This window comes from Oncorhynchus keta, chromosome 34, assembly GCF_023373465.1.
Source record: "Oncorhynchus keta strain PuntledgeMale-10-30-2019 chromosome 34, Oket_V2, whole genome shotgun sequence".
NCBI lineage: Eukaryota > Metazoa > Chordata > Actinopteri > Salmoniformes > Salmonidae > Oncorhynchus > Oncorhynchus keta.
In genome coordinates this window covers 31,714,011-31,733,852 of record NC_068454.1, presented here as the reverse complement: position 1 = coordinate 31,733,852, position 19,842 = coordinate 31,714,011, and the positions used below count along the sequence as shown (strand labels likewise).

General features: G+C 46.7%; 1 protein-coding gene across 1 annotated transcript in view; it reads right to left on the bottom strand.

Moving 5' to 3' along the window:
* Positions 1-19,842, bottom strand: part of LOC118366927 (inactive phospholipase C-like protein 1) — a 163,286-nt gene that overhangs the window by 60,193 nt on the left and 83,251 nt on the right. The window lies entirely within an intron of this gene.

Sequence of the window (19,842 nt, the reverse complement as noted above, 5' to 3'; positions counted from 1 at the left end):
GAGAAAGAGAGAGACATTGCTACACAGAGAGAGAGAGACAGTGCTCCACACAGAGAGAGAGAGTGAGAGAGAGACACAGTGCTCCACACAGAGAGAGCGAGTGACACAGTGCTACAGAGAGAGAGAGAGAGAGAGAGAGAGAGAGAGAGAGAGAGAGAGACAGTGCTACAGAGAGAGAGAGAGAGAGAAAGAGAGAGACATTGCTACACAGAGAGAGAGAGACAGTGCTCCACACAGAGAGAGAGAGTGAGAGAGAGACACAGTGCTCCACACAGAGAGAGAGAGAGACACAGTGCTCCACACAGAGAGAGAGAGAGAGAGAGAGAGAGAGAGAGAGAGAGAGAGAGAGAGAGAGAGAGAGAGAGAGAGAGAGAGACAATGCTACAGAGAGAGAGAGAGAGAGAGAAAGAGCGAGAGAAAGAGAGAGACAGTGCTACAGAGAGAGTGAGAGAGAGAGAGACAGTGCTACAGAGAGAGAGAGAGAGAGAGAAAGAGCGAGAGAAAGAGAGGGACAGTGCTACAGAGAGAGTGAGAGAGAGAGAGACAGTGCTACAGAGAGAGAGAGAGAGAGAGAGAGACTACAGAGAGAGAGAGAGAGAGAGAGAGAGAGAGAGAGAGAGAGAGAGAGTGCTACAGAGAGAGAGAGAGAGAGAGAGAGAAAGAGAGAGACAGTGCTACAGAGACAGTGAGCGAGAGAGAGACAGTGCTACAGAGAGAGAGAGAGAGACATTGCTACACAGAGAGAGAGACAGTGCTACACAGAGAGAGAGAGAGAGAGAGAGACACAGTGCTCCACAGAGAGAGAGAGAGAGAGAGAGAGAGAGAGAGAGAGAGAGAGAGAGAGAGAGAGAGAGAGAGACAGAGAGAAAGAGAGAGAGAGAGAGAGAGAGAGAGAGAGAGAGAGAGAGAGAGAGAGACAGTGCCACAGAGAGAGAGAGAGAGAGAGAGAGAGAGAGAGAGAGAGAGAGAGAGAGAGAGAGACATTGCTACAGAGAGAGAGAGAGAGATAGAGAGATTGATTATTAGAATGATTATCTACCTCACTTGCTTTGGCAATGTTAACACGTTTCCCATGCCAATAAAGCCCTTGAATTGAAATTGAATTGAATTGAGAGAGAGAGAGAGAGAGAGAGAGAGAGAGAGAGACAGTGCTACAGAGAGAGAGAGAGAGACAGTGCTACAGAGAGAGAGAGAGAGAGAGAGAGACAGTGCTACAGAGAGAGAGAGAGAGAGAGAGAGACAGTGCTACAGAGAGAGAGAGAGAGAGAGAGACAGTGCTACAGACAGGGATCAACTATCTGCTAGCTACCTGGTCCTGTGTTGTTAGACCATGATGGGGGGTTACGTGGTCATGCAGGGATGTCAGCACCACATGCCCCAGCCACAGCTCTAAGACTCTTAGCAGGGCTTTAAGTCTGATTTACCTTCTCTCATGGCGAATTAGACACAACCAGCAACACTCATGAAAGTAATCCAAGATGGCGTAGCAGTAAGTCGTCCTGTCGTATCGTCTCTCTGTAAATATCTGTAAATATTGTCTCTTTTTCGTTTTAGATATTTTTCTTCGCATATCTTTAAAAACATTTTGCTAAACCTAAGCTTCCAAATACTCTCCTGCAATCCGCCTCACCCAATGTAGCTACTTTTCCTAAAGTATTTATATTTACTTCGGAACCGGAACCCCTCAACTGAAGCTAACCAGCTAACCACCAGCTATGCTAGCGGTCTTCAGCTAACCGGTCATCAGCTAACCTTTAGCTCGGAAAGCTCTCGCCAGTTCGAACAACGCGACGCTAACCAGAGCATAACGGACCTATTTATTTTTTATCCCCGGATTCCCTCCGCAAACGGAACATTTTTTCAGCTGGATCTTCACAACTAGCTATCGAGCTAAACCGCAACCCTGGTTGATTACTCCTGGCTAGCGTTTCCACCCACGTAGCTTGAAGCTAGCCCGGCCAGAGCTCCTGTGTTCCTAGCATACTCCTGGGCTTCTATACCGGATCCACGACCGGTCTATCGATGTCACTGCATGAAGAGGAATAAACAGACTCACCCCATCGCGATGTCCTCCAAAGGCTAACTCTCTAGCCCTCGCTATCTCCTTGCTTGCTAATTCGGCATGCTAACTGCTAGCTTGTTTAGCCCAGGTCCGCTAACTACTACCTTGTTTACACCGGCCTGCTAATCTGTTAGCTTGTTAGCACAGGCCTGCTAACCGTCTGCATCGCAGTGGCCCATATGTACTTTCTATCTCTTCCCGATTTTAAAAATGTGTTTATACCTTCCGGAAACCTGCCTCACCCAATGTGATACGGAATCGCTATTATTTTTAATTTTTAGAACACACTCAAGAACCTCCAGAAGCGAACCAGCTAACTAGCTACAAGCTACTTAGTCATTGTTAGTTTTTTTAAACCTGGATAACACTCGCCAGTCCAGCCCCCCTGCCCCATCCACTGCTGCCCCTGGACTCTGATCACTTGGCTACATAGCTGATGCACGCTGGACTGTCCATTAATCACGGTACTCCATTCTGCTTGTTTGATTTATCTGTCGGCCCCGTTGCCTCGTCAATGCCATTTTACCTGCTGTTGTTATGCTAGCTGATTAGCTGTTGTCTCACCCACTGTTTTAGCTAGCTTTCCCAATTCAACACCTGTGATTACTGTATGCCTCGCTGTATGTCTCTCTCAAATGTCAATATGCCTTGTATACTGTTGCTCAGGTTAGTTATCATTGTTTTAGTTCACAATGGAGCCCCTAGTCCCACTCCTCATACCCCTGATACCTCCTTTGTCCCACCTCCCACATATGCAGTGACCTCACCCATTACAACCAGCATGTCCAGAGATAAAACCTCTCTCATCATCACCCAGTGCCTGGGCTTACCTCCGCCGTACCCGCACCCCACCATACCCCTGTCTGCGCATTATGCCCTGAATATATTCTACCATGCCCAGAAACCTGCTCCTCTTAATCTCTGTCCCCAACGCTCTAGGCGACCACTTTTGATAGCCTTTAGCCGCACCCTCATACTACTCCTTCTCTGTTCCGCGGGTGATGTGGAGGTAAACCCAGGCCCTGCATGTCCCCAGGCACCCTCATTTGTTGACTTCTGTGATCGAAAAAGCCTTGGTTTCATGCATGTCAACATCAGAAGCCTCCTCCCTAAGTTTGTTTTACTCACTGCTTTAGCACACTCTGCTAACCCTGATGTCCTTGTCGTGTCTGAATCCTGGCTCAGGAGGGCCACCAAAAATTCAGAGATTTCCATACACAACTATAACATCTTCCGTCAAGATAGAACTGCCAAAGGGGGAGGAGTTGCAGTCTACTGCAGAGATAGCCTGCAAAGTAATGTCATACTTTCCAGGTCCATACCCAAACAGTTCGAACTACTAATTCTGAAAATTACTCTCTCCAGAAATAAGTCTCTCACTGTTGCTGCCTGCTACCGACCCCCCTCAGCTCCCAGCTGTGCCCTGGACACCATTTGTGAATTGATTGCCCCCCATCTAGCTTCAGAGTTTGTTCTGTTAGGTGACCTAAACTGGGATATGCTTAACACCCCGGCAGTCCTACAATCTAAGCTAGATGCCCTCAATCTCGCACAAATCATCAAGGAACCCACCAGGTACAAGCCTAACTCTGTAAGCAAGGGCACCCTCATAGACGTCATCCTGACCAACTGGCCCTCCAAATACACCTCCGCTGTCTTCAACCAGGATCTCAGCGACCACTGCCTCATTGCCTGTATCCGCTACAGTGCCGCAGTCAAACGACCACCCCTCATCACTGTCAAACGCTCCCTAAAACACTTCTGTGAGCAGGCCTTTCTAATCGACCTGGCCCGGGTATCCTGGAAGGACATTGACCTCATCCCGTCAGTTGAGGATGCCTGGTCACTCTTTAAGAGTAACTTCCTCACCATTTTAGATAAGCATGCTCCGTTCAAAAAATGCAGAACTAAGAACAGATACAGCCCTTGGTTCACTCCAGACCTGACTGCCCTCGACCAGCACAAAAACATCCTGTGGCGGACTGCAATAGCATCGAACAGTTCCCGCGATATGCAACTGTTCAGGGAAGTCAGGAACCAATACACGCAGTCAGTCAGGAAAGCTAAGGCCAGCTTCTTCAGGCAGAAGTTTGCATCCTGTAGCTCCAGCTCCAAAAGTTCTGGGACACTGTGAAGTCCATGGAGAACAAGAGCACCTCCTCCCAGCTGCCCACTGCACTGAGGCTAGGGAACACGGTCACCACCGATAAATCCATGATTATCGAAAACTTCAACAAGCATTTCTCAACGGCTGGCCATGCCTTCCGCCTGGCCACTCCTACCTCGGCCAACAGCTCCGGCCCCCCCGCAGCTCCTCGCTCAAGCCTCTCCAGGTTCTCCTTTACCCAAATCCAGATAACAGATGTTCTGAAAGAGCTGCAAAACCTGGACCCGTATAAATCAGCTGGGCTTGACAATCTGGACCCTCTATTTCTGAAACTATCCGCCGCCATTGTCGCAACCCATATTACCAGCCTGTTCAACCTCTCTTTCATATCGTCTGAGATCCCCAAGGATTGGAAAGCTGCTGCAGTCATCCCCCTCTTCAAAGGGGGAGACACCCTGGACTCAAACTGTTACAGACCTATATCCATTCTGCCCTGCCTATCTGAGGTCTTCGAAAGCCAAGTCAACAAACAGGTCACTGACCATCTCGAATCCCACCGTACCTTCTCCACTATGCAATCTGGTTTCCGAGCCGGTCACGGGTGCACCTCAGCCACACTCAAGGTACTAAACGACATCATAACCGCCATCGATAAAAGACAGTACTGTGCAGCCATCTTCATCGACCTTGCCAAGGCTTTTCGACTCTGTCAATCACCAGATTCTTATCGGCAGACTCAGTAGCCTCGGTTTTTCGGATGACTGCCTTGCCTGGTTCACCAATTACTTTGCAGACAGAGTTCAGTGTGTCAAATCGGAGGGCATGCTGTCCGGTCCTCTGGCAGTCTCTATGGGGTGCCACAGGGTTCAATTCTCGGGCCGACTCTTTTCTCTGTATATATCAATGATGTTGGTCTTGCTGCGGGCGATTCCCTGATCCACCTCTACGCAGACGACACCATTCTATATACTTTCGGCCCGTCATTGGACACTGTGCTATCTAACCTCAAACGAGCTTCAATGCCATACAACACTCCTTCCGTGGCCTCCAACTGCTCTTAAACGCTAGTAAAACCAAATGCATGCTTTTCAACCGATCGCTGCCTGCACCCGCATGCCTGACTAGCATCACCACACTGGATGGTTCCGACCTTGAATATGTGGACACCTATAAGTACCTAGGTGTCTGGCTAGACTGCAAACTCTCCTTCCAGGCCCATATCAAACATCTCCAATCGAAAATCAAATCAAGAGTCGGCTTTCTATTCCGCAACAAAGCCTACTTCACTCACGCTGCCAAGCTTACCCTAGTAAAACTGACTATCCTACCGATCCTCGACTTCGGCGATGTCATCTACAAAATCGCTTCCAACACTCTACTCAGCAAACTGGATGCAGTTTATCACAGTGCCATCCGTTTTGTCACTAAAGCACCTTATGCTACCCACCACTGCGACTTGTATGCTCTAGTCGGCTGGCCCTCGCTACATATTCGTCGCCAGACCCACTGGCTCCAGGTCATCTACAAGGCCATGCTAGGTAAAGCGCCTTTTCTCAGTTCACTGGTCACGATGGCAACACCCATCCATAGCACGCGCTCCAGCAGGTGTATCTCACTGATCATCCCTAAAGCCAACACCTCATTCGGCCGCCTTTCGTTCCAGTACTCTGCTGCCTGTGACTGGAACGAATTGCAAAAATCGCTGAAGTTGGAGACTTTTATCTCCCTCACCAACTTCAAACATCAGCTATCTGAGAAGCTAACCAATCGCTGCAGCTGTACATAATCTATTGGTAAATAGTCCACCCATTTTCACCTACCTCATCCCCACAGTTTTTATTTATTTACTTTTCTGCTCTTTTGCACACCAATATCTCTACCTGTACATGATCATCTGATCATTTATCACTCCAGTGTTAATCTGCAATATTGTAATTATTCGCCTACCTCCTCATGCCTTTTGCACACATTGTAGATAGACTCCCCTTTTTTTCTACTGTGTTATTGACTTGTTAATTGTTTACTCCATGTGTAACTCTGTGTTGTCTGTTCACACTGCTATGCTTTATCTTGGCCAGGTCGCAGTTGCAAATGAGAACTTGTTCTCAACTAGCCTACCTGGTTAAATAAAGGTGAAATAAATAAATAAAATAAATAAATAAATAAAATACAGCAAGCCATTGTCAGACTGGCAGACTCAGAGCCAGGGACAGTATGGAGAGAGTGAGTATAAAGTGAGTGTGGGTACAACGAATTAGGAACACCTGCTCTTTCCATGAAATACTGTAGACTGACCAGGTGAATCCAGGTAAAAGCTATGATCCCTTATTGATGTCACTTGTTTAAATCCACTTCAATCAGTGTGACTGAAATTGCTCAACATACCCCACTGTCCCTTACCATATATAACCTCTCGTCACCAATCCTCTATGGTTGGCCTAATCAGTGGAAAATCAAATCAGAAAATCAGATCAGTGTCAGTCGCCCTCGCTGCCACTCGATGTGATCTGTGTGGTTGTTGTGAGAGCTGCAGGGCCACTCATAGTGATTGCCTGGTCACAATCAGAGCTCTGTTCTCCACAGGGCTGTGTGTTTGAACTGTGCCCACACAGAGTAGCCTGCCTGCCTGCATTGACCACTCCGAGGCCATTCTGAAAACAATCTACTCTGCCAGCCAGCATGAATAACCTCACACAGAGTAGCCTGCCTGCCTGCATTGACCACTCTGAGGCCATTCTGAAAACAATCTACTCTGCCAGCCAGCATGAATAACCTCACACAGAGTAGCCTGCCTGCCTGCATTGACCACTCTGAGGCCATTCTGAAAACAATCTACTCTGCCAGCCAGCATGAATAACCTCACACAGAGTAGCCTGCCTGCCTGCATTGACCACTCTGAGGCCATTCTGAAAACAATCTACTCTGCCAGCCAGCATGAATAACCTCACACAGAGAGAGTGAGGGATTGTATAGTGTACCTGCTGTTCTAGGCTGTTTCTTCTCACCTCTGCCCCCCCCCACACACACACACACACCCACGCACAAACACTCAGGACACACACACACACACACACAGAGGGGCTGTCAGAGAATTAGGAAATGAGGAAACGTTCTAAATAGACCTTGTTAATATAGGGCTGGGCGTTTTACCGTATTTTACAATATACCGGTATAGATGCACGGGCCGGTTTGGGTTTACTTTACCTTCTATAATGGTATTTGAATGTTTGGTTTGTTAAATGTGATACGCCATGTGTAACGTACATTTTTATAGTTTACTCCGCTACTCATCTCAATTCAATTCAATTTCAATTCAAGGGGCTTTATTGGCATGGGAAACATGTGTTAACATTGCCAAAGCAAGTGAGGTAGATAATACACAAAAGTGAAATAAACAATAAAAATGAACAGTAAACATTACACATACAGAAGTTTCAAAACAATAAAGACATTACAAATGTCATGTTATACACTGCTCAAAAAAATAAAGGGAACACTTAAACAACACAATGTAACTCCAAGTCAATCACACTTCTGTGAAATCAAACTGTCCACCTAGGAAGCAACACTGATCACATGCTGTTGGAAATGGAATAGACAACAGGTAGAAATTATAGGCAATTAGCAAGACACCCCCAATAAAGGAGTGGTTCTGCAGGTGATAACCACAGACCACTTCTCAGTTCCTATGCTTCCTGGCTGATGTTTTGGTGACTTTTGAATGCTGGAGGTGCTTTCACTCTAGTGGTAGCATGAGACGGAGTCTACAACCCACACAAGTGGCTCAGGTAGTGCAGCTCATCCAGGATGGCACATCAATGCGAGCTGTGGCAAGAAGTTTTGCTGTGTCTGTCAGCGTAGTGTCCCGAGCATGGAGGCGCTACCAGGAGACAGGCCAGTACATCAGGAGACGCGGAGGAGGCCGTAGGAGGGCAACAACCCAGCAGCAGGACCGCTACCTCCGCCTTTGTGCAAGGAGGAGCAGGAGGAGCACTGCCAGAGCCATGCAAAATGACCTCCAGCAGGCCACAAATGTGCATGTGTCTGCTCAAACGGTCAGAAACAGACTCCATGAGGGTGGTATGAGGGCCCGACGTCTACAGGTGGGGGTGGTGCTTACAGCCCAACATCGTGCAGGGCATTTGGAATTTGCCAGAGAACACCAAGATTGGCAAATTCGCCACTGGCGCCCTGTGCTCTTCACAGATGAAAGCAGGTTCACACTGAGCACATGTGACAGACGTGACAGAGTCTGGCGACGCCGTGGAGAACGTTCTGCTGCCTGCAAACATCCTCCAGCATGACCGGTTTGGCGGTGGGTGAGTCATGGTGTGGGGTGGCATTTCTTTGGGGGGGCCGCACAGCCATCGATGTGCTCGCCAGAGGTAGCCTGACTGCCATTAGGTACCGAGATGAGATCCCCAGACCCCTTGTGAGACCATATGCTGGTGCAGTTGGCCTTGGGTTCCTCCTAATGCAAGACAATGCTAGACCTCATGTGGCTGGAGTGTGTCAGCAGTTCCTGCAAGAGGAAGGCATTGATGCTATGGACTGGCCGCCCGTTCCCCAGACCTGAATCTAAATGAGCACATCTGGGACATCATGTCTCGCTCCATCCACCAACGCCACGTTGCACCACAGACTGTCCAGGAGTTGGCGGATGCTTTAGTTCAGGTCTGGGAGGAGATCCCTCAGGAGACCATCCGCCACCTCATCAGGAGCATGCCCAGGCATTGTAGGGAGGTCATACAGGCACGTGGAGGCCACACACACACTACTGAGCCTCATTTGGACTTGTTTTAAGGACATTACATCAAAGTTGGATCAGCCTGTAGTGTGGTTTTCCACTTTAATTTTGAGTGTGACTCCAAATCCAGACCTCCATGGGTTGATAAATTTGATTTCCATTGATCATTTTTGTGTGATTTTGTTGTCAGCACATTCAGCTATGTAAAGAAAAAAGTATTTAATAAGAATATTTCATTCATTCAGATCTAGGATGTGTTATTTTAGTGTTCCCTTTATTTATTTGAGCAGTGTATATATACCGTGTTGTAACAATGTACAAATGGTTAAGGAAAATAAATAAGCATAAATATGGGTTGTATTTACAGTGGTGTTTGTTCTTCACTGGTTGCCCTTTTCTTGTGGGAGTTTATCAAAACTGGATTTGTTTTTGAATTCTTTGTGGATCTGAGGGAAACATGTCTGTCTAATATGGTCATACATTGGGCAGGAGGTTAGGAAGTGCAGCTCAGTTTCCACCTCATTTTGTGGGCAGTGAGCACATAGCCTGTCTTCACTTGAGAGCCATGTCTGCCTACGGCGGCCTTTCTCAATAGCAAGGCTATGCTCACTGAGTCTGTACATAGTCAAAGCTTTCCTTAATTTTGGGCCAGTCACAAGGGTTAGGTATTCTGCCACTGTGTACTCTCTGTTTAGGGCCAAATAGCATTCTAGTTTGCTCTGTTTTTTTGATCATTCTTTCCAATGTGTCAAGTAATTATCGTTTTATTTTCTCATGATTTGGTTGGGTCTAATTGTGTTGCTGTCCTGGGGCTCTGTGGGGTGTGTTTGTGTTTGTGAACAAAGCCCCAGGACCAGCTTGCTTAGGGGACTCGTCTCCAGGTTCATTTCTCTGAAGGTGATGGCTTTGTTATGGAAGGTTTGGGAATCGCTTCCTTTTAGGTGGTTGTAGAATTCAACAGCTCTTTTCTGGATTTTGATCAGGTATCAGCCTAATTCTGCTCTGAATGCACAATTTTTTGTTTTACGTTGAACACGGAGGATATTTTTGCAGAATTCTGCATGCAGAGTCTCAATTTGGTGTTTGTCCAAATTTGTGATTTTTGGGGTGGTGAGCGGACCCCAGATCTCACAACCATAAAGGGCAATGGGTTCTATAGCTGATTCAAGTATTTTTAGCCAGATAGAAGGCTCTTCTTGCCTTGTCTCTCAGATCGTTCACAGCTTTGTGGAAGTTACCTGTGGCGCTGATGTTTAGGCCGAGGTATGTACAGTTTTTTTGTGTGCTCTAGGGCAACATTGAGATACTGAGATTTACTGTCAGGGCCCAGGTCTGGCAGAATCTGTGCAGAAGATCTAGGTGCTGCTGTAGGCCCTCATTGGTTGGGGACAGAAGCACCAGATCATCAGCAAAAAGTGGACATTTCACTTCAGATTCTAGTAGGGTGAGGCCGGGTGCTGCAGACTGTTCAAGTGCCCTCGGCAATTCATTGATATATACATTACCATTCAAAAGTTTGGACACACCTACTCATTCAAAGGTTTTTACTTATTTTTATTATTTTCTACATTGTAGAATAATAGTGAAGACATCAAAACTTTAAAATAACACATTTGGAATCATGTAGTAACCAAAAAACTGTCAAACAAATTAAAATATATTTTAGATTCTTCAATTTTCCACACACCTTCATGTCTTAAAGTAATGATGGACTGTATTTTCTCTTTGTTTATTTGAGCTGTTCTTATCATACTATGGACTCGGTCTTTAACTAAATACGGCTGTCTTCTGTATACCACCCCTACCTTGTCACAACACAACTGATCGGCTCAAACGCATTAAGAAGGAAAGAAATTCCACAAATTAACTTTTAACAAGGCACACCTGTTAATTGAAATGAATTCCAGATGACTACCTCATGAAGCTGGTTGAGAGAATGCCAAGCGTGTGCAAAACTGCCATCAAGACAAACGGTGGCTACGTTGAAGAATCTAAAATCTATTTTTATTTGTTTAACACTTTTTTGGTTACTAAATGATTCCATATGTGTTATTTCATAGTTTTGATATCTTCACTATTATTCTACCATGTAGAAACTAGTCAAAATAAAGAAAAACCCTTGAATGAGTAGGTGTGTCCAAACTTTTGACTGGTAATGTATGTTGAAGAGGGTGGGGCTTAAGCTGCGTATGTGTTTTTGTGTGTTTTTGCCTATTTTGATATTTGTGTACATGCATTTTCTAATTATTTTTGGAAAACAATAAAGCAGGAGAAGACTTGCCTTTGTTTTGCTTTGTTTGTCAATTAGGATGTGCAGGGCGAATGCGTGGTCTGCCATATGGTAATTTGGTAAAAACCCAATTTGACATTTGCTCAGTACATTGTTTTCACTGAGGAAATGTATGAGTCTTGCTGTTAATGAAAATGCAGAGGATTTTCCCAAGGTTGCTGTTGACGCATATCCCACAGTAGTTATTGGAGTCAAATTTATCTCCACTTTTGTGGATTGGGGTGATCAGTCCTTGGTTCCAAATATTGGGGAAGATGCCAGAGCGAAGGATGATGTTAAAGAGTTTGAGTATAGCCAATTGGAATTTGTGGTCTGTATATTTTATCATTTCATTTGGGATACCATCAACACCACAGGGCTCTCTCTCTCCCCTCTACCCTCTCCGCCTACCCTATCTCTTCCCTCCCCTCTCCTGCTTCCCCCCCATTACCCTCTCCTCTATACCCTCTCTCCCAGCGGCACCAGGGGAGGGGAGGGCCTGTGGGGAGCGTTCTAGCCTCCCTTTCATCCCCCTCCAGGGAACTCTTATCCAAAGCACACTTAGAAGTCAGGGGGAATATATTGCATAATGGGCTTTAAAGTCACTGGCTACTTTTACTTTCTGGCTGCGGCAAAAAAGGCATCCCATTTCCTATATAATGCACTACTTTTGACCCTATGTGTGCGCGCGTGTGTGTGTGTGTCCTGGCTGGCTACACATCTATTTGTGTCAGAGACAGAAGGAGGTCAGGAAGTCAGTCAGTCAGCCCACAGAGACAAGCGCCAAGCCAAGAGCCTGATCTGAGCGAAGCCTGCCTTCCCTCCATAAATTGCTGGCGGCATTCGAGCGGTCTATTCCTGTTTTCAGTGTGGGAAGGAAAGAAAAGAAGGAAAGAAAGAAAGAAAGAAAGAGAGAAAGAAAGAAAGAAAGAGAGAAAGAAAGAAAGAGAGAAAGAAAGAAAGAAAGAAAGAAAGAAAGAAAGAAAGAAAGAAAGAAAGAAAGAAAGAAAGAAAGAAAGAAAGAAAGAAAGAAAAGGGAGGGGAGGAGGTTAGAATAACAGAGGACGAAGACAGTTCTCTGGATACCAGCAAGCTTGTCACAGCTAATATAAAACAAAGGTGTTTGGTTGGTAAACTGACTGACTGATGAATCATTCAGAGAACGAAGGAACAGAAAGAGGGGAAGGTGAAAATGGAAATTGTGAATAATGAATTGGCTCTGCCTTGTGATTGTAAGTGTGTGAGTCTTAGAGAATGACTTGGTCTCATCTCTGAGGATTATCTCAGCACTAGACGAACTGCACTATAACGTGCAGCCAAAAAGAACAGTTACGTAATGAAAGCCGACCGACGTGCTTGTCTTGTTGTGACATTTCAAAGCAGAAAAGCAGTCGGCTGCTCCCCTCTTTCTGTGTACACTGCTGCCATTTGGCAGAGCCAGGGAAGAAAATCACTGCTGCCATGGCAACCCCAGGTGAAGGACACTATAGGCCTATGGGATAATGAAAAAGTAATGGCCCTAATTTTCTGTCCCTATCTAAACACTTAAGGAGCTTTCTAAAGACAGAGCAGTAACTCTCTCCTCAATCTCCCTGTCACATCTAGACTGTCTGTGTTTGTAAGACTGGATAATATTCTATTTCCTATAGTAACTTTTACATTAACTTGAATTCCTAAACTGGTGTTGTGGCTTTGCTGCAGACAGAGCAGCACTTCTCCTGTTACACTACTGTCTCTGGTGTATTGACATAGCCTATTCATTAGCCAATTGTAAGACAGCGTGCTCCTCTGTTAATTACATTAGATGAGAGGGGGTGGATGAGGGGAAGGGAGGGAGGGAGGGATGGTAGGGGAGGAGAGCGTCTGGAGTGAAGGAGTGGAGGGAACGAAGATGGAGAGGAGAAAGACAGGGATGTGTTGCTGAGGTCACAACACAACTTCACTATTAACTCACCTTTCTCACATACAGTAACTTCTGAAAGTATTCAGACCCCTTGACTGTTTCCACATTTTGTTAGGTTACAGCCTTATTCTAAAATTGACACAATAGTTATTTTCCCTCATCAATCTACACACAGTACCCCATAATGACAAAGCAAAAACAGTTAAAAAAAATGTTTGCTAGTTTATTACAAAAAAAAATGGAAAAATCACATTTACATAAGTGTTCAGACCCTTTACTCAGTACTTTGTTGAAGCACCTTTGGCAGCGATTACAGCCTTGAGTCTTCTTGGGTATGACGCTACAAGCTTGGCACACCTGTATTTGGGGAGTTTCTCCCATTCTTCTCTGCAGATCCTCTCAACCTCTGTCAGGTTGGATGGGGAGAGTTGCAGCACAGCTATTTTAAGGTCTCTTCAGAGAAGTTCGAACGGGTTCAAGTCCGGGCTCTGGCTGAGCCACTCAAGGACATTCAGAGACGTTTCCCGATGCCACTCCTGCGTTGTCTTGGCTGTGTGCTTAGGGTTGTTGTCCTGTTGGAAGTTGAACCTTCGCCCCAGTCTGAGCGCTCTGGAGCAGGCTCAAGAGCACAAACACAAGGGAAAACAGACATACTAGTCTCTACATTGCAGATAAGCTGAAGGCAGTCATCAATGACCTTGGACCACAGAAGGTATTTGCACTGGTGGCAGACAATGCTGCGAACATGAAGGTTGCTTTGTCTATAGTGGAGGAGTCCTACCCTCACATCACACCCATTGGCTGTGCTGCTCATGCCTTGAATCTACTCGTCAAGGACATCATGGCACTGAAAACAATGGATACACTCTACAAGAGAGCCAAGAACATGGTTAGGTATGTGAAGGGTCATCAAGTTATATCAGCAATCTACCTCACCAAGCAACGTGAAAAGAATAAGAGCACCACATTGAAGCTGCCCAGCACCCAGCAGGGGTGGTGTTGTCATCATGTTTGACAATCTCCTGGAAGGGAAGGAGTCTCTCCAAGAAATGACCATATCACAGTCTGCCAATATGGACAGCCCCATCAAGAGGATCCTCCTGGATTATGTATTTTGGGAGAGAGTGGTAAGCAGCCTGAAACTCCTGAAACCTATAGCAGTAGCCATGGCACAGATTGAAGGAGACACTGCCATCCTGTCTGATGTTCCGACTCTGCTTGCAGATGTAAGAGAAGAAATCCGTACTGCCCTGCCCACTTCACTCACTGTTGCTCCAAGCAGAGGACACTGCAGTTCTACATGTTGGACCCCAAGTATGCCGGCAAGAGCATCCTGTCTGGTGCAGAGATCAACACCTATGGTGTCATCATTACCGTGTCTCGCCACATTGGCCTGGATGAGGGCAAGGTTCTTGGCAGTCTGGCACTTCCAAGCAAGGGCTTTAGGATGGAGATGCAATATGGCAGTCGTGGCAAAATATATCATTAGCCACCTACTGGAAGGGAATTTGTGGATCTGAGGATATTTCCCCTGTTGCCTCCATCATCCTCAAAATCCCATCAACATCAGCCGCCTCAGAACGCAACTGGTCCTTGTTTGGGAACATACACACCAAAGCACGTAAAAGTCTGACCAACACAAGGGTTGGACAATTGGTGGCCATCTGGGCAAATGTGAGGCTTTTTGAGCCTAACAACGAGCCATCCTCAACAAGGTTGGAAAGTGACAGTGAAGATGAGGCCTCAGAGTCTGATGTTCTAGAGGTGGACATTGAGGAGGTCCAGGGAGAAGACATGGAAGCCTGAGAGGAAGACAACCAAAGCTTTAGTTCCTAGATCATTCTACATAATTTTACAGATGTATGTTGAAAATGATGGATCATTGGGATCATTCAATATTCCCTTTCTTTTGTTGTTCAGTGAAATCATCCCATGTGAAGAGTCATTTCATTAAAGTTCCATTTGTAACTAAATTGTTTTTTGTTTTTTATTGTAAGGATTTAATCATGTGCAATTATGTCTACTTATGATAAGGTAAAAGGTTTATGTTTCTATCTCCATATGATATGTTAAATATAGCCAATGCAAAAAAATATCTACATTTAAATGGTATTAATATTCATTTGAATATATTTCTGTTAATTCCCATATATTCCCATTAATTCCTATATATTCCCATGGAAAGTTTCCACCTCTGAATATACCCCAAAATGTGCAACCCTATGCGGAGATCATCCGTTCACCCACACCGCGTCTCACAAAGACATGGCGGTTGGAACCAAAAATCTCCAATTTGGACTTCAGACCAAAGGACAAATTTCCACCTGTCTAATGTCCATTGCTCATATTTCTTGACCCAAGCAAGTCTCTTCTTATTATTTGAGTAGTGGTTTCTTTGCAGCAATTCAAACATTAAGGCCTGATTCACGCAGTCTCATCTGAACAGTTGATGTTGAGATGTGTCTGAACTCTGTGAAGCATTTATTTGGGCTGCAATTTCTGAGGCTAGTAACTCTAATTAAGTTACCTCTGCAGCAGATCCAGTTTCATCATAGCGCTTTATGGTTTTTGCGACTGCACTTGAAGAAACTTTTAGAGTTCTTGAAAAGTTCCGTATCGACTGACCTTCATGTCTTAAAATAATGATGTACTGTCATTTCTTTGCTTATTTGAGATGTTCTTGACATAATATGGTCTTGGTCTTTTACCAAATAGGGCTATCTTCTTCTTCCCCCCCTCCCCACACATTGTCACAACACAACTGATAGGCTCAAACACATTAAGGAAAGAAATTCCACAAATTAACTTTTAACAAGGCACACCTGTTAATTGAAATGCATTCCAGGTGACTACCTCATGAAGCTGGTTGAGAGAGTGCCCAAAGTGTGCAAAGCTGTCATCAAGGCAAAGGGTGGCTATTTGAGGAATCTCAAATTTAAAATATACTTTGATTTGTTTAACACTTTTTTGGTTACTACTTGATTCCATATGTGTTATTTCATAGTTATGATGTCTTCACTACTATTCTACAATGTAGAAAATAGTAAAAATAAAGAAACCCTTGAATGAGTAGGTGTTCTAAAACTTTTGACCGGTAGTGTACATATGCCACGACTTCTACCGAAGTCGGTTCCTCTCCTTGTTAGGACGGTGTTCGGCGGTCGACGTCACCGGCCTTCTAGCCATCATCAATCTATTTTTCATGTTCCATTTGTTTTGTCTGATTGTCACACTCACCTGGTTTCAATTCCCTAATTACATGTTGTATATGTTCCCTCTGTTTCCCCCATGTCCTTATCGGGAATTGTTTATTGTAAGTACGCGTGCACTATGTGACTGGTGCGATGTGGGTTTTGTTGCCCATGTGTTTTGTTATTTTTGTATGCCGGTAGTTATGTACATTAAATGGCTCTGGCTATTTACTAAGTTCTGCTCTCCTGCATTTGACTTCCATGCCACCAGTTACGCACCCCGTAAAATAATTCCCGACCAGCTATGGAGTCAGCAGGAGCAGGTACCCCTGATACAGGGGTCGAGGAGCGTATCCAGGAGCAATCGAACATAATCCACCATCTCGGCGCCATCATGTATCAAGTTATCCAGACCCTGGACCATTGGGAGCGATGGGGAAGTCCACCAGCGCGTTCAACAACTCCCCTTCCCGGGGAGTATGATGGGACAGCGGCACGGTGCCAGGGTTTCCTGTTACAGCTGGACCTATACCTAGGTCTTCGACCACCCAACCTAGGGTAGAGTGGCGGGTGAGCGCCTCTTCCAGCTGAGGCAGGAGATGAGGAGCGCCCAGGAGTTTGCCCTAGAGTTTAGGACCCTGGCTGCAGGTGCGGGATGGAATGACAGGGTCCTGATCGACCACTACCATTGCAGTCTGCGCGAGGACGTCCTTGGCCTGCAGAGACACCACCCTCACGTTGGATCAGCTGGTGGACCTGTCCATCTGGGTGGACAACCTGCTGGCTACCCGCAGACGTTCTGATCGGGGTCTGGTGGTTCCATCCCCTCGCACCCCCTCTCCTGAACCTATGGAGCTGGGAGGGGCGGTGCGTAGGAAGACCGGAGGGGGTTCCAGTTCATGCACCATCTGTGGCCGCAGAGGGCACACTGCCGGTCGGTGCCGGATTGGTCCCTCTGGGAGGCGAGGCAGCAGGCAGGGCACTCTGGCGTCACCCCAGGTGAGTCTGCACAACTCTCATCCAGAGTCCTCTGTTGTCCAACTGTTCGTACCTGTTTGTTTTCCTGATTAATTTTTTCCCCCCGCATTCCCAGCATAAGGCGCTAATTGATTCAGCTCAGCTGGGAATTTTATTGACAGAGCGCTCGTTCGTAGTCTTATGATCCCCATTATCCCAGTGCCTAGACCTTTCCCAGTTGACCCTCTGGATAGTCGACCATTGGGGTCCGGACTAATCAGGGAAGCCACTATCTCCCTGGCCATGGTGACACAGGGGAGTTACGAAGAGAGAATCAGTCTCTTTCTCATTGACTCTCCTGCGTTTCCCGTGGCACTGAGCCTTCCCAGGTTAGGGCATCATAACCCCTCTATTTCATGGCAACAGAGGGCTCTCACGGGGTGGTCGCGAGAGTGCTCGGGGAGGTGTGCAGGGGTTGCCGTTGGTGCTACCACAGTAGAAAGTCCAGACCAGGTCTCCACCGTGCCGATATTCTGGAGGGATGCGCACAGAACACGACTCAATTACCACCCCATCGACGGGGGGATTGTGCGATAAATCTCCTGGTACACGCTGCACTTCCCAGGAGTCACGTGTTTCCCTTGTCGCAAGCAGAGACGGTTGCTATGGAGATATATGTCTCCGAATTCCTGCGTCAGGGGTACATTCGGTCATCCACTTCACCCGTCTCCTCAAGTTTCTTTTTTGTGAAGAAGAAGGATGGAGGTTTGTGCCCGTGCGTTGATTATCGAGGTCTAAATCAAATCACGGTGAGGTACAGTCCCATACTCCCCGCCTCTGGTTTGATGGCGCCGGTAGTGTGGGAGCTGGACGCGGACATTGAGCGGGCGTTTGGTGCAGAGCCCACTCCCCCTCAGTGTCCAGCTGGGCATCTGTACGTTCTGACTGCTGTCCGTGACTGGTTGATCTATTGGGCCCACACGCCACCCTCCTCTGGTCATCCTGGGATTGGTTGGACAGTGTGCTGTCTTAGAGGAAGTACTGGTGGCCCACTTTGGCTAAGGATGTGAGGGTTTTATGTTCCCTCCTGTTCGGTGTGCGCCCAGTGTAAGGCTCCTAGGCACCTGCCCACATTACAACCCTTACCCATTCCAAAAAGGCCGTGGTTGCACCTGTCGGTGGATTTCATAACCGATCTTGCACCTTCACAGGGAAACACCACAATCCTGGTCATTGTGGATTGTTTTTCTAAGTCCTGTCGTCTCCTCCCTCTGCCCGGTCTCCCTACAGCCCTACAGACTGCAGAGGCCCTGTTTACACACGTCTCCCGGCACTATGGGGTGCCTGAGGATATAGTGTCTGATCGCGGTCCCTAGTTCACTTTGAGGGTCTGGAGGGCGTTTATGGAATGTCTGGGGGTCTCGGTCAGCCTTACCTCAGGTTTTCACCCCGAGTGTAACGGGCAGATGGAAAGATTTAACCAGGATGTGGGTAGGTTTCTGAGGTCTTATTGCCAGGACCGGCCGGGGGAGTGGGCAGCGTTCGTGCCTTGGGTAGAGATGGCCCAGAACTCGCTCCGCCACTCCTCCACTAACCTCTCTCCCTTTCAGTGTGTGTTAGGGTATCAGCCGGCTCTGGCACCTTGGCATCAGAGTCAGACCGAAGCTCCTGCGGTGGATGACTGGTTCCGGCCCATCCTGCGGTGGATGACTGGTTCCGGCCCATTTTTGCTGGTTCCGGCCCATCCTGCGGTGGATGACTGGTTCTGGCCCATCCTGCGGTGGATGACTGGTTCCGGCCCATCCTGCGGTGGATGACTGGTTCCGGCCCATCCTGACTGGTTCCGGCCCATCCTGCGGTGGATGACTGGGACGCCGCCCATGTCCATCTTCAGTGCACAGTGCTGCGCCAGACAGTGGGTGCAGACAGTCATCGCAGTGACGCCCCGGTGTTTGCAGATACAGGAATCCCCGCCCTGTGAATTGTGCTCCTTGTGTCTCCTTCACTGGATTGTCGCAGAGAGTGAACCGACAAGAGGGCGGAAATGGAGAAAACAGAAGATATACAGGTGAAGTAAACATACACTTAGGTTGTAGTCATTAAAACTTGTTTTCAACCACTTCACACATTTCTTGTTAACAAACTACAGTTTTGGCAAGTCGGTTAGGACATCCACTTTTTGCATGACACAAGTAATTTTTCCAACAATTGTTTACAGACAGATTATTTAACTTATAATTCACTGTTACACAATTCCAGTGGGTCAGAAGTTTACATACACCAAGTTGACTGTGCCTTTAAACAGCTTGGAAAATTCCAGAAAATTATGTCATGGCTTTAGAAGCTTCCGATCATTTAAGTCAATTGGAGGTGTACCTGTGGATATATTTCAAGGTCTACCTTCAAACTCAGTGACTCTTTGCTTGACCTCAGAAAAAAAATTGTAGACCTCCACAAGTCTGGTTCATCCTTGGGAGCAATTTCCAAACGCCTGAAAGTACCACGTTCATCTGTACAAACAATAGTACGCAAGTATAAACACCATGGGACCACGCAGCTTTCATACCGCTCGGGAAGGAGACGCGTTCTGTCTCATTGAGATGAAC